General features: G+C 55.3%; 2 non-coding genes across 2 annotated transcripts; one reads left to right on the forward strand and one right to left on the reverse strand.

Moving 5' to 3' along the window:
* Nucleotides 1-9,892: 9,892 nt before the first annotated feature.
* TRNAH-GUG (transfer RNA histidin (anticodon GUG)) lies at nt 9,893-9,964 on the forward strand. The gene has a single exon. It is a non-coding gene; the product is annotated as a tRNA-His (tRNA).
* An 851-nt stretch (nt 9,965-10,815) lies between these two features.
* TRNAH-GUG (transfer RNA histidin (anticodon GUG)) lies at nt 10,816-10,887 on the reverse strand. Its single transcript has one exon. It is a non-coding gene; the product is annotated as a tRNA-His (tRNA).
* Between the last annotated feature and the right edge of the window lie 1,579 nt (nt 10,888-12,466).

The raw sequence follows: 12,466 nt of genomic DNA on the forward strand, positions 1-12,466 counted from the left end.
GTGGGAGCAGCCCCGTGCGGGACCCCCGGAGCAGCTCGGTCCAGGGAGACACTGAAACACGAGGCTGTTCTGAGGACCGCCACAAGAAACACTGCGGGAAGGGGTGAGCAGGGACAAGGCAGGGAAGTGCTGAGGGGGGAACGCTGAGCTCTGGCTGGATGTGCAGAGACATAGGAGTGAGCGTGCAGGGCTGATCCCCAGCACGGGGACTGGATGACATCCCCTGGGATGCAGCGGGAATGGGGCACTGGGAGCAGTCTGTTGGGGCATGGCAGCAGAGCCACAAAAAACACACTAACACACGTTCTGAGTGCTCCTCCTGGACACTGCCATCACCAGCCAGCAGCTCACCCGCCACTGAGACCATCTCCCCATGCTCTCCAATGCCTCAGCAGCCCTGTCTCCAGACCTATGCCCCTAAATCCATCCCATCCCTTCCTAAATACACACCATCACCCAAACCTGCTTCCAGGCTCACAGGCTGAATCTCCTGAAGGCCATGAAGAAAGAAAAGGAGCAGGGACAGGTGCCACAGTGTGTGTCTGTGCGTCCTCACACCATTAGCCGTGGCCCTGCACAGTGTGGGGACAGATGCTGGGATCTTGCTCTCGGCTGGGCAGAGAAGTTTCTCATGGTGACCTCCTTCCTACCTGCCCTGTGCAGGAGGGACAGTGAGGATGGGGCTGCAAGGAACTGGGCTTTCTGTGCCAGCCTGGCACGGTACATGCCCAACATATGCCCAACATGTGCCCAGGGAGCCCACTGAGTCCCACATTTCCTGGTTCCTTGAGCACACTCCTGCTTGAGAAACACATCCGAATTTTCCAAATTTGCCAGGTCCATGTGGACACCACAGGAGCTTCCTCCAAAGGGAGAAGACAGCCATGAAACCCAGAAAACAGCGCTGGAAATTTCAAAGCATGGGGATTGCAAGATGCAAAAGGCAGCAGGAGAAAAAGCATCTGTGAGGAACAAAGTGATCATCAGGCAGTGTTTGCAGCAGTCTAGCAGCAGATCTCGTTCCCAGGCTCTCAGATGGAGATGAAGAGACTTATTAAAATGCAGAAAAGACAGAGATTCTCAATAAATTTGCCTGTCCAGCATTTGGAAGGAAGCAGGGCTAATGGCACTTGAGATTGAAAGCACTTCCACCCTCTATTAGTAACCAAGGAGGATGTTCAGCAGCAGCTGTAGGAGATGGCTCTTGTTAAATCCTCAGGTCTGGCAAACACACGCTCAGTGTCTCCAGAGAGGGGATTGAGCAGGGACCTAGCTCGTGGTGGTGTTTGTTTTTTCAAATACTACCATATTAGAGGAATTGCAAAGGTTCTTCCTTCTCATCCAGTCCTGGCACGTGCCCCACATCGCTCCCTCCTTGGAGAGGCAGCTGTGCTGGGGTTTGACAAAGGTCTGTGGCCCCTGCCCATGCAGGACCCCAGCACCTCCTCACCATTTGCTGGGCCTGTTTCTCTTCCAGGCTGGCCCAATGTAGCCCTGGTCTCTGATCTGTGCCTCTGAGGGATCTCCTTCTCACCTCAGGCTTCAGCAGAGCTTGGAGGAGCACCAAAGTCCCTGGACTCACCCGAGCCCTCAGATTTGGGCTTCCCCTTGGCCAAACCTCCCAGGCAGCAGCACAGGCAGCAGGTGGAGAGAGCACAGCTGAGGTGAGAGCCCCCTGAGAGACTCCTTTGTGCTTGGGGAGCTTTAAGGAGCTCCAGAAGGAGACCAAATGACCTTACCACCTGCAAGGCCTGGCACAGGCACAGGCTGCTCATGTTCTTTTCTGCAGTCACGACGAGAGGCTGGTGACATCGCTCTGTTCACAGTGCCTCACTTCAGGCTTGGAGGAGCAGTGGCAGATTTCTACATTCTCCTGCCAAAGCCGGAATCTGTCTGCAGCTCGTGTGCAGCTGGTGCTGCTCCAATCCCAAGTGTTTGCACCCTCCCTACCTGATTCCTGTTGGGACCCAGGTTTGGTGGCTGCACTGCAGACTGCCCCCAACACCTCGGTGGTGGCTGTGATGCCACTCTGCCTGCGGGTCACTGTGACAGATGGCTGTCATGGGGTGCTGTAGGGACTGGCAGATGGCAGAGGATGGGGGAGCACAGGCTGCACCGCTTGCGTGCCAGACTCCACATTTCAGCTTTACTCTCATGCATCCCCAGGTAGGACGTGCAGCCTGGGGGCTGCCTGCTGCTGGCACTGCCCAGGAGGGAGGGCAGGATGGCTGTGAAGCTGCTCACAGTCCTCCGACAGGAATATAACAACCCATGGCTGTGCAGAAGTGATTTGTGGTTCACTCTGAGGGAACAGCAGAGGCAGAAGGGCTTTCTGCAAGGATGCAGGGCTGGTCCTCTGCACTGGAATCTGCTCCCACCCTGTTCTCCACCTCTGAAGGCTCCAGGAGCTCTTTGCTGAGATCTCCAGGCTGGTGCTGACAGCACTGCCCTTCCTCTTACCAAGGGAGCTGCTTGCCTGGGTGAATGCAGACAGGTCGGAGCACGCACCAGGAAGAAGAATCCAGGTAATGTCTTCCGGGCTGCTGCCGGCCCAGCAGAGAGCTGAGTGCATCCCCATCCATCCTCCGGGGCCGAGGAGCCGCTTCAGCTGCCTGGAGTGCTCCTGGTGCCCACCCCAGCTGGGGGCAGGAGCCCTGTGTGGCAGCTGGGCCAGAGCAGCGCACAGCATTCCCTGCGCTGAGGAGGGATGGTGCCAGGCGTCGTGGCAAAGCTTCCCCTCTGGTTTAACCTCGGCTGGTGCGGGCACAGCAGCGTCCCCCAGGCGGGCGGCAGCGGCTTCCCGTGACTCAGAGTCCCTGCCCCTGCACACTCCCGGCTGACTCAGCCCGGCTCCTGTGGGGGCTGAGGCTGGCACTTCACACGTGTCACCTGAGTCAGGTGCTGCGTCCACCCCATGGCCTGCAGGGAAGCCTACAGCAGCTCCTGGATCTCCGGCTGCTTCTTCCACAGCTTCAAACAAAAGCCATTTGCAGGGGGTTCGGAGTGGATGTGTGCCTGCTCCTTTGCTCCCCGGCAGCAACCCACATCCACCCCACTGTGCAGCACAGCAGGGACCAAGGGGATGTCACCTCTGCTGGGTGACAGCCGAACCATCTCCGGGCTCCGGGGACAGCAGGGGACGTGAGGACTGGAAGGTGGCAACTGTGGCACCAGAATTGCTTCCTGGGAGGCAGCCAGGGAGTCCCAGGCTGATAAATGACACATCTGTTCTCTGCAAATGAACAAAAATTGGCATACGGAGGAGGAAACTGGCATCGTTAGGGAACAGATGGATAAATATGACATATTGGGGAAGAGTTGATACAGCTCTCTTGCAGTGAATTTCTCTTTTCCACAGCGAGTGCTTTCTTGGAAAAAGCCAGCAGACCCCTGAGGTGATCCAGCAGAAGTCCCTGCATTTCCACACGCAGATCTTTGACAAGATGAGGTCAACGGCAAAATCTGCAATAATATTGAATTATTCTGGAAATTGTGGATGCGTGCTGAGCATTGCAGGAGGACTTTGAGAGGCTTAGGAAGCTGACAATAAAATGAGACAAAAGCCAGTGTTAGGGGAAACCAAGCCCAGGCTCTTGTCCACAGTGATGGGTTCTGAGACTGGGAGCTCTGACAGTCTGTGAAACTGTCCCCTCAGCAAAAGCCAAAACCTCAAAGACTCTCTGACAAGCTGATAGGAAGGGTCAGCAAAAAGGAGAGATGAAATCAGAGATGTCACTATTCCCTAGCCAGTCCCAGCCTACGTGCATTTCTGGTCTCCCTGTTCCAAGGATACAGCAGAGCTGGAAAATGTGCACGGACGGGCAGCAGGAGGACCCTGCACACGGGGTCCCTGAAGGACCAGGGCTCTTTGGCACAGGAAGGAGACAGCTGGGATCACAGAGCAGAGATGTGCACAGCAGGGGCAGGTGGGAGAGGCTGCAATAACAGTGATAACACTCGGCACACAGGGGCCCTCCCTGCCAGGGGCTGCTGCAGATGCTGCATGGTTTAGGAACAAAACCACACAAATCCACAGAAAAAAAAAAATCCATAAATACATATTAAACACAAGGACTAGCACAAAGGAGACTTGTGAGATTTTAGAGGCAGGGATGGTGTCCAGGGGAAGTGTTGCTACGCATTTGCACCAGGACACCATCAAAGCCTGGGCAGGATATGCACAAAGCAAGTGGAACAAATTTCTGCAGGCACTTTTTGCAGCTTTCCAGCTTTTCTGTGAAAAAAAACCAATTTGTTATGCAGTTGATAGTATAATTGAGGCAATGCTAATTGACCAAAAGAAGAGATGACAGCTTGCTGAAAGACTTGGAGCCAGATCCATTGGTCATCACCTGGAGCCTGGTCCCTGCCTCTGCTCTCTGCACTGACAACCTCAGCACCCCGAGTGTCACAGCTGCTCTGTATGTGGTCCATCATCTCATTAGCACTTTGACGAGGTGTGGAGAGCACTGGGTAACTTCATTTCCACAGGTTCAGGTGCAGCATCCTGGAGACCGGACAGTGAGAGAGCTGGGTGACAAGAGAGGAGAGAAAAATGACTGCAGGATTGACACCCAGAGGGGGAAACACTTCTTTCACTGACAAATGCAAGGTTTGAGGGAAATTTCCAAGCAGCCATTATGCAAACTCTTTGATGTTTTTTGGGTTTGTTTTTTTGTTGTTGTTTTTTTGCAAAATCATTTTGTGTGGGCTCAAGTCCCAGAGAGCTGAATTCTCCCCACTCAGGTCTCATGGGGACAGGGGAAGCAAGACACAGGAGCTTTCCTGGAACAAAACCAGGATCATGACAGGAAAACCTCATGCCAGATGCTGGCTTGGTGGCAGCAGCTCTGTGATATCATGCAAATTGCATGGCCTCACCCAGCCAGCCACTCCACACTCTGACAGCCAGGTGGATGCTCTGGGGGCTTCAACCACAGCACAGATTCAGTCCCTTCATTGCTGGCCCCCCATTTTTGGCTTTTATTTGCTCCTACCAAAGGGTTTGATCCTGCAAGGACAAAACAGCATCCAGCTGGGATAAAATGCCTGAATCCCTCCTCTGAATGAATGAAGGAAATGGGACCAGCTGTGAGAGCATGGATCTGAACTCAATAGCAAGTGGTAAAGTGGAATTGATTGGGGCTGCCTGCCCTCATCGATCTGAGGCTGAGCAAACGAAGGAGCTGGAGCATTTGCAGCTCAATCAGAGCCATGAGCTGCTGGGGGCTGTGCTGTGGGGCTGGCAGGGGACCTCAGTGCCCCAGGAAGGGGTTAATGGTGGGTTTGATTAATCCAGCTGCAACAGCCATGCTCTCACAGCTGGGTCCTTCTCCAGACAGCTTTATGTTGCCTGTGGGCAACACCCACCCTGGTATCTCCTTATATCTCTTAATAGGGCTGTCATCAGCTGTCAGGAAGATGGGCTCAGTGCACAAGAGCAAAACAGTGGCCATTGCTCCCACGGAGAGGGGATCAATCGCAATTGCCACCAGCCCAGTTTCTCTGGAAGGGCTGAGAGGCAGAAAATGAAGGTGAATTCAGAGATGAGTGCAAGAAGTGGGGAGGTGAGGGCTGGCAGCTCGTGGGGGCCTGTCCTCTGCCCATTCAGCAGCACAAGCCTGGGTTAAGGCTGGCTGTGTGCAGGCCATAAATCCCTGCCCCAGGAGGAGGCTCCTGCTGTGCACAGACAGTGAGAGCTGGGGCTGGCAGCTGGCATCAGGCAGGGCACACACAGACATGCCCAGCTTTTATTTAGGGCTGCAGGATGGCTGGACCTCCCCTGGGACACTTTCCTCACGTTCCATCTTCAGCTGGATGCTGGACACACCAGGGAAGAGCTCAAGAGGCTGCTCTGGGCTGTGTTCCCTGGGTTTTGGACGGGGATAAATCCCTGCTCCATACATTTTGGGTACCATTTTCTTTGATTTCTGAGCGTTGGAGCCAGGCAAGGGCATGTCAAGATACAACCAAGCAGACAATCTTTCTGTTAGATCCTGTTTGCCTTCCCTTTCAGTTTTCTTGCAGACTAGAAAATATCCTTTGAAGTTCAGGCTTTGGAAGAGGCAGGACCCACCTCATGTGCTGTTGTGGGCTCATAAAGCCTCTGGAGAGCATCACAGCTGAACACTCGTGTCAAGGAATGCTCAAGTTCTTCTCATTCAGTCCTCAGTGCATGTCTCATGAGCTACAATCACAGAATGGTGGTTTGGGTCAGAAGAGACCTTAAAGCTCATCTCAATCCACCCCCTGCCATGGGCAGGGACACCTTCCACTATCCCAGGGTGCTCCAAGCCTGTCCAGCCTGGCCTGGGACACTTCCAGTGATGGGGCAGCCACAGCTGCTCTGGGCACCCTGTGCCAGGATCTCAACACCCTCTCAGCCAAGAATTCCTTCCCAATATCCCATCTGACCCTGCCCTCTGGCTGTGGGAAGCCAATTTCCCCTTGTCTTGTTACTCCAGGCTTGTGTCCAGTCCCTCTCCAGCTCTCCTGGAGCCCCTTCAGGCCCTGCCATGGGCTCTGAGGTCTCCCTGGAGCCTCCTCTTGTCCAGGTTAAGCCCCTCACTTCTCCCAGCCTGGCTGCAGAGCAGAGGGGCTCCAGCCCTCAGAGCATCTCTGTGGCCCTAGAAGAGGATGGTGGGGACAGAATGGGATCAGGTTGATGGCAATTGTCTCCCAGTTCAGGTGTTTTGTCCTTCACTCCTAAATCCCACACAAACCTTCACTTTCAAGTTGTCCCAGCCCCAGAACCTTTCCCTGCTCCTGCTCCAGCATCCAGCTCTGCCCCAGCAGCACCCATGGGATGCTGGCCATGATGGTAGAGTTGCTCTGATTTCCTTAGGAAGGAAGGTGGGATTTCCACAGCAGAGCAATTTCCAAGTTGGATTAGTGGCCTCTGAATAGGCAGAGAGGACAGCACTGGCTTGCACCTCTGCTTTTCCATCACCAGCAAAGCACAGAGAACCTCCTCAGATCCATGCTGCCTCCCCAGCACCAGCGCTGCTGCAGGGGCTGCTTCAGCCATCTGTGAGGAAAGAGGAGGGCTGGGGATTGCTCTGCCTTCCTGAGGCTGGGAAAGGAGACCAGGGCCTGCCCCAGTGAGGGAGCAGCTGGGGAGGCTGCTGCAGGGGCAGAGCAGCCCAGACAGCGTGCAGTGATGAATTGCCCTTGCCCCTCTGCCAGCTGCAGGATTTATATTTGTGCCACAGAGTGGCAATGGCTGGGTGCAGCAGCACTCTCTGTCTGGCTGCACTGGTGTTTTGACATTCCAGGCACCTTTAAAATCCCACTGAAAGCAACCCACAGGCATCAGAGGGCTCAGAGAAAGGACACTGAGGGGCAGAGCAGGGTGGGAAGAGCCTGGAGCAGCCATCCTGGCCGGGTGCTGACATCCCAAAGGGATCAGGTTCCCCAGCAGGCACATGGGGCTCTCAGTGCTCCCACAAGCTCATCTCTTTTCCTCAGTCCTGGCAGATCCAAACCACCTGGACTAAAAACCACATGGCAAAGGGTGTTTGGGGCCCTGACAACCAGGCAAGGTCCCTTAGGAGTGCTCTCATCCCAGTTCTGTTGGGAGGGCAGCCTACAGCAGAAAGTTGGACAGGCCACCACCGATGCCAGCGATGGGTGGCAGCAGTTTCTCACCTCCTCCTTCTCATCCACACCCCATGCCTTATCTCTGGTCCTTTTGCACCTCCCTGCTTACTTCCATGTTTGGCTGACTCTCCTGGATGGCTGCAGTGTTATCTCAACCATGCCCGTTCCAGCAGCTGAGGTCATTGTAATTCTGTTGACTTCCACATTCTAGAAACATCTGCCAAGAGGCCAAATCACAGCCCTGCTGCCTCCTGCAGGGCACCAAGGAGCCCACACGTGGGCTGTGCCTCCTGCCAGGCCGGGAGCTGGGGTAAAGCCATGGTGACACAGCCTCAGGGGTCCCACTCTGCCTGCCATGCCAATCCCCGAGCAGGAATCTCCTGGTCATTGTCTGTGCCTCTGTGGGTTCTCTGTCCCCACCAGCCATGGACAGCATGTCCTGCCAGAGCGTGCCCCACTGTCTCCTGTGGGTCCCACCACACTGTCCTGCTCAACAGAGACTAACATGGAGCTGGGCTTATCCCTTCACCAGGGACACGGCTCATGGCACGGTGCCACTGTGGAGGAAGGCACAAGAGACCAGGCACAGGGCAGCACCAGGACTTCTTCCCATTCACAAGCTGATGACCTGGGATTCAGAGGTTGCAGTGATCCCACCTCTACAGCTCAGCTACACCTGTCCTGCAGGGGTCTGCTGGTTGGATTTGTGTCCTTGGTGCAGTCAAGAGGATGATGATGTTGTCAAACTCCTCAGGTATGGGAGGAGAACCACATATCTGCTTCCAGTGTCGCTGCACCTGCTTTGTTTCAGCATAAGGACACAGGTGGGGACAGGGATGGACACAGATGAACAAAAGCAGCATCCCTGCAGCCCCATTAGAGGCATGGACTGGGATCCCCATGGACTGGGATCTTGGCACGTGGTCAGAAGGGGGAGAAAGGTGGGACTGGAGCAGGACAGTAGCATGTGGACACTCAGGTCATTCAGCATCTCCTGGCCAGCCAGTTTGACATGGGAGAGCCTCTCCCACTGCAAAGGATCCCAGCATTGCTGAGGGACCACTGGTGCACACCAGCAAACTGCTGAGGACAGGATGAGGTGGGCACAGGCAAAGGGAGAACACAAAAAACCATTCTGTCTTCCTCCACCACTCTGAGCTCTTTTGGGCTGGTTGTGAGCAAGATGAGCTCAGAGTGGCAGGAGCAATTACTTCACAGAGCAATCAAGGCACACAGGGAATTTCTGCAGTTTGCCCCAAGCCTCAGGAAGACCATTCTAGATGTAGGATTTTCCAGCTGCAGCAGATACACCAGGATGGATGGGGTGCAGGGACATGGCCAGCAGGGTTGTAGGAGTCCCCTGCCACTCCCTGTACCCCCTCCCATGTGTGTGTATGACACTCGATGAGCTCATCCCGCGTGAAGGAGCTGATGTTTCTATGACCAGCTCCAGTTCTTCAGAAGGAATGAGTCATGCTGCGATAACTCTGAAGTATTTTATGTCAGGAATTCTTTTTGATCCCAGGTGTTTGGAATTCTTTGCATATCTGTGAAAATGAAAGAACCTTTAGTACTGGGGGCAGGGAAGCAGGAGCAGTGGTGAGAGCAGAGCCATTAGGTATCAATATGTGCTCAAGCAGGAGAAACAAGGAGTCCAGCACAGATTGATACCTGTAGATGTTTCAGGGGCATAAAATCCTTAGTCTCTCTCTTTTCTCCCATCCCTCTATGCCCAGTCGTCATTAATCCTGTGGTTGGGAGAAACTTTACTCCCTGAGAAATACGCAGGGGAGCGAGAAGTGAGGTTACAGCTCAGGGAATGGAGTTACCCTCGGATACAGAGGGCTGGAATGAGGGGAAGGGCCAGGATCGGGGTCAGAGCAGGGAGCTGGCCCGAGGGCAGAGGATAAAGGCGAGGGGGTGAACGCCGCGGTGGGGTCAGACACGGAGCGAGACTCGGGGCTGAGGCCAGGGAGTGGCTGAGGGCCGTGAGAGCTCCGGGGCTCGGCCCGGGGCCCTTCACCATCGCCCCGGCCCCGCACGGGGAGCACGGGACGGAGCTCCGGAGCTGCTACCGGGGAATGCCCGTGGGGAGCGGAGCGGGAGCGCCCAGAGCAGACTGGTGTGACAGGGGACACCCCGAGGCAGACCCGCGTGTGCCACGGGACACCCAGAGCTGGCCCCGCTTTGCCGCTCCCGCCTCACCCACGCTCGGGCCCGCCCCGCCTCACGTCAGCGCCCTCACACACAACTGCCGCCGCGCCCGCCCGCCCGCACAGAGCCCCGGTAGCGCGCCGTGATCGTATAGTGGTTAGTACTCTGCGTTGTGGCCGCAGCAACCTCGGTTCGAATCCGAGTCACGGCATCGCCCGGCGGTACCACGGCACACGGGCTCTCGTTTTCTTGACATTTTTTTGCTCCGCCGCCTCGTGCTCTGGTTTTTTGTCACGTCGCGCCAATATTTCACTTTTCTTTCTTGTTTTCTGTCGGTTGCCGGCGGGGCTGCGGGGCTGAGCTGGGCTCGGCGCGGGGGGGTCCGCGGGCGCCGGGAAGGGAAGGAGCGGAGGGACTGAAAACAAGAAAATAACATAAGATGAAAAAAAAGAACATAAAAGTAGAAATAATAAATTAAATAATAAAATTAAATTTTAAAATACACGAAAATAAGATGAGAGGAGAGGATGAGGTACAAAGTAAAAGTAAAATTGAACTACAAATCGAATTTTAAAAATAAGTTAAAACAAAATATGTATTTAAAAATTAATAACATTATACTAATATATTAAGTAAAATACAAGTAACTATAATAAAATAACTACATACTTAAATTTAAAATAATATAAAATGAAATATTAAAATATAATAGAGAAAAACAAAGGAAATATAACAATTGATAACATAAAGGTAAATAAAGAAATAAAAATTCAAAATAGAATAGAGGAAAATGAAAGAAAATATTATTAAGTATAAGAATAAAACAGTAAAAATGAAATACGAAAATGAAAATTAAGTTACGTTAAACAGATGAAATGAAATAGAATTAAATGAAAATAAATAAACTAAATAAAAATGTTAAAATAAATTAAAAATAATAAAATGAAGCTCAAAATAATAAGAGAGAATAACAAATTTAAATTATGAAATAAAAGCAAAACGGCGTTTGAGGGGGGAAGAAGTCAAAAACGAGAGCCCGTGTGCCGTGGTACCGCCGGGCGATGCCGTGACTCGGATTCGAACCGAGGTTGCTGCGGCCACAACGCAGAGTACTAACCACTATACGATCACGGCGCGCTACCGGGGCTCTGTGCGGGCGGGCGGGCGCGGCGGCAGTTGTGTGTGAGGGCGCTGACGTGAGGCGGGGCGGGCCCGAGCGCGGGTGAGGTGAAAGCGGTGCCGTGGGGCCGACTCTGGGTGTGCCCTGCCACAGAGGGGCTGGCCCTGGGTGAACAGTGTCACAGCGGGGCTGCCTCTGGTGTGCTGTGAGTGTCACACGCCAGGCTGGCTCTAGGTGAGCCGCGCCACACGCGGGGCTGGCTCTGGATATCCCGTGTCACACGGGGGCTGCCTCGGGGTGACCCGTGAGTGCCACACGCGGGGCTGGGGGCCCTCGCCGAAGCGCGGTGATGCAGCTTAGCCCAGCGTGGCAGCCGCCGCTCTCACGGTGTCGCCCTTTGTGACCCCCACGCTGCCCGGCGCCGTCGCGCCCTCGCTCCGCAGCCCCGGGCAGCTCTAGCGGATTGGATCGGCCGAATCCTCAGGGAGAAGGCGCGGGGCTGGCACGGAGAGCGGTTTGTTTACGGGCGGCGTGTGGCACGTGGTGCCCTGAGCTAATCATCACCAATGCCTGAACTGATTCCTGCCAGCCCCGGTTTGGCACCCTCGGAGCCACATCACCGCTCCCTGTGCAAACAAAGCGCGGGAGGTACCAGCAGAGTGCACAAACCTGGGCATTGGATTCCCATCATCTGCGTGAAAAGGGCGTTTCGGACACACAGTGCAAGGGGATGTGTTTGCTGGCTTCCACCCCGTCCCTCTCGGGTACCAGGGCACATGGCTTCATGCCACTGAAGCCTTGGAGGCCACGTGTGGCGGGCTCTGTTTTCCTTTGGGAAACATTTCCCGGGGTGGGGTAAAAGTTTGATTTCTACTTTCAATATCGCTCCTGCAGGCTCGTTTTGCCAAGGGGGAAAGTCCCGCGGCTGCCCCTCCTTTGGATGGCACGGTGCCCTGCCCGGCCGCGCCGCTGGGCTTCCCTGCCCGCCCTTCCCGGCAGCCGGGCGAGAGCGCCGGGAGGAGCGGCGGCCCCAGCCCAGCCCAGCTCTTTGGACCGAGCTGTTAATGGGTAACCGGACACGGGCCCGGGAGCTGCGGGGCCGGCGGGCTGACGGTGAGTGCCGGGGAACGGCGGTGCCAGGGCGGGGGAGCCGTGAGGACTCGAGGCCACCGGGGGATGAGGGACACGGGGGATGAGGGACACGGGGCAGGGGGTGCCGCGGGCACGCTGCTCCGGAGGCTGCGGGGGACGCAAGGAGGAGCAGGAGTGAGCAGGGACACAGGTATGCAGGGGACACTGGGAACACCCTGCACTCCGCTCCTTCCTTCATTATCTGCCTGTCCCTGTGGTCCAGCTCCTGACGGGACAGCGGCCAATGTGACTGCACCAAAACAAGAGATTTTGGAGCTGCAGGGTGGGGGACAAGGAGGTGGCATCAGCCCTGGCAGGCACTGAGCCTGAGATGGGGATACCGCCAGGGACCTGGGGTGGTCCTGGAACTCCGTGAGATCCTGGAGGGGTCACTGAGCCCAGATGGGCACTGGGGAGTGTCCTTGCAGTGGTGATGGACTTGGGGAGGGGAGTCCTCCTGAT

Source organism: Melospiza georgiana, chromosome 13, assembly GCF_028018845.1.
Source record: "Melospiza georgiana isolate bMelGeo1 chromosome 13, bMelGeo1.pri, whole genome shotgun sequence".
NCBI lineage: Eukaryota > Metazoa > Chordata > Aves > Passeriformes > Passerellidae > Melospiza > Melospiza georgiana.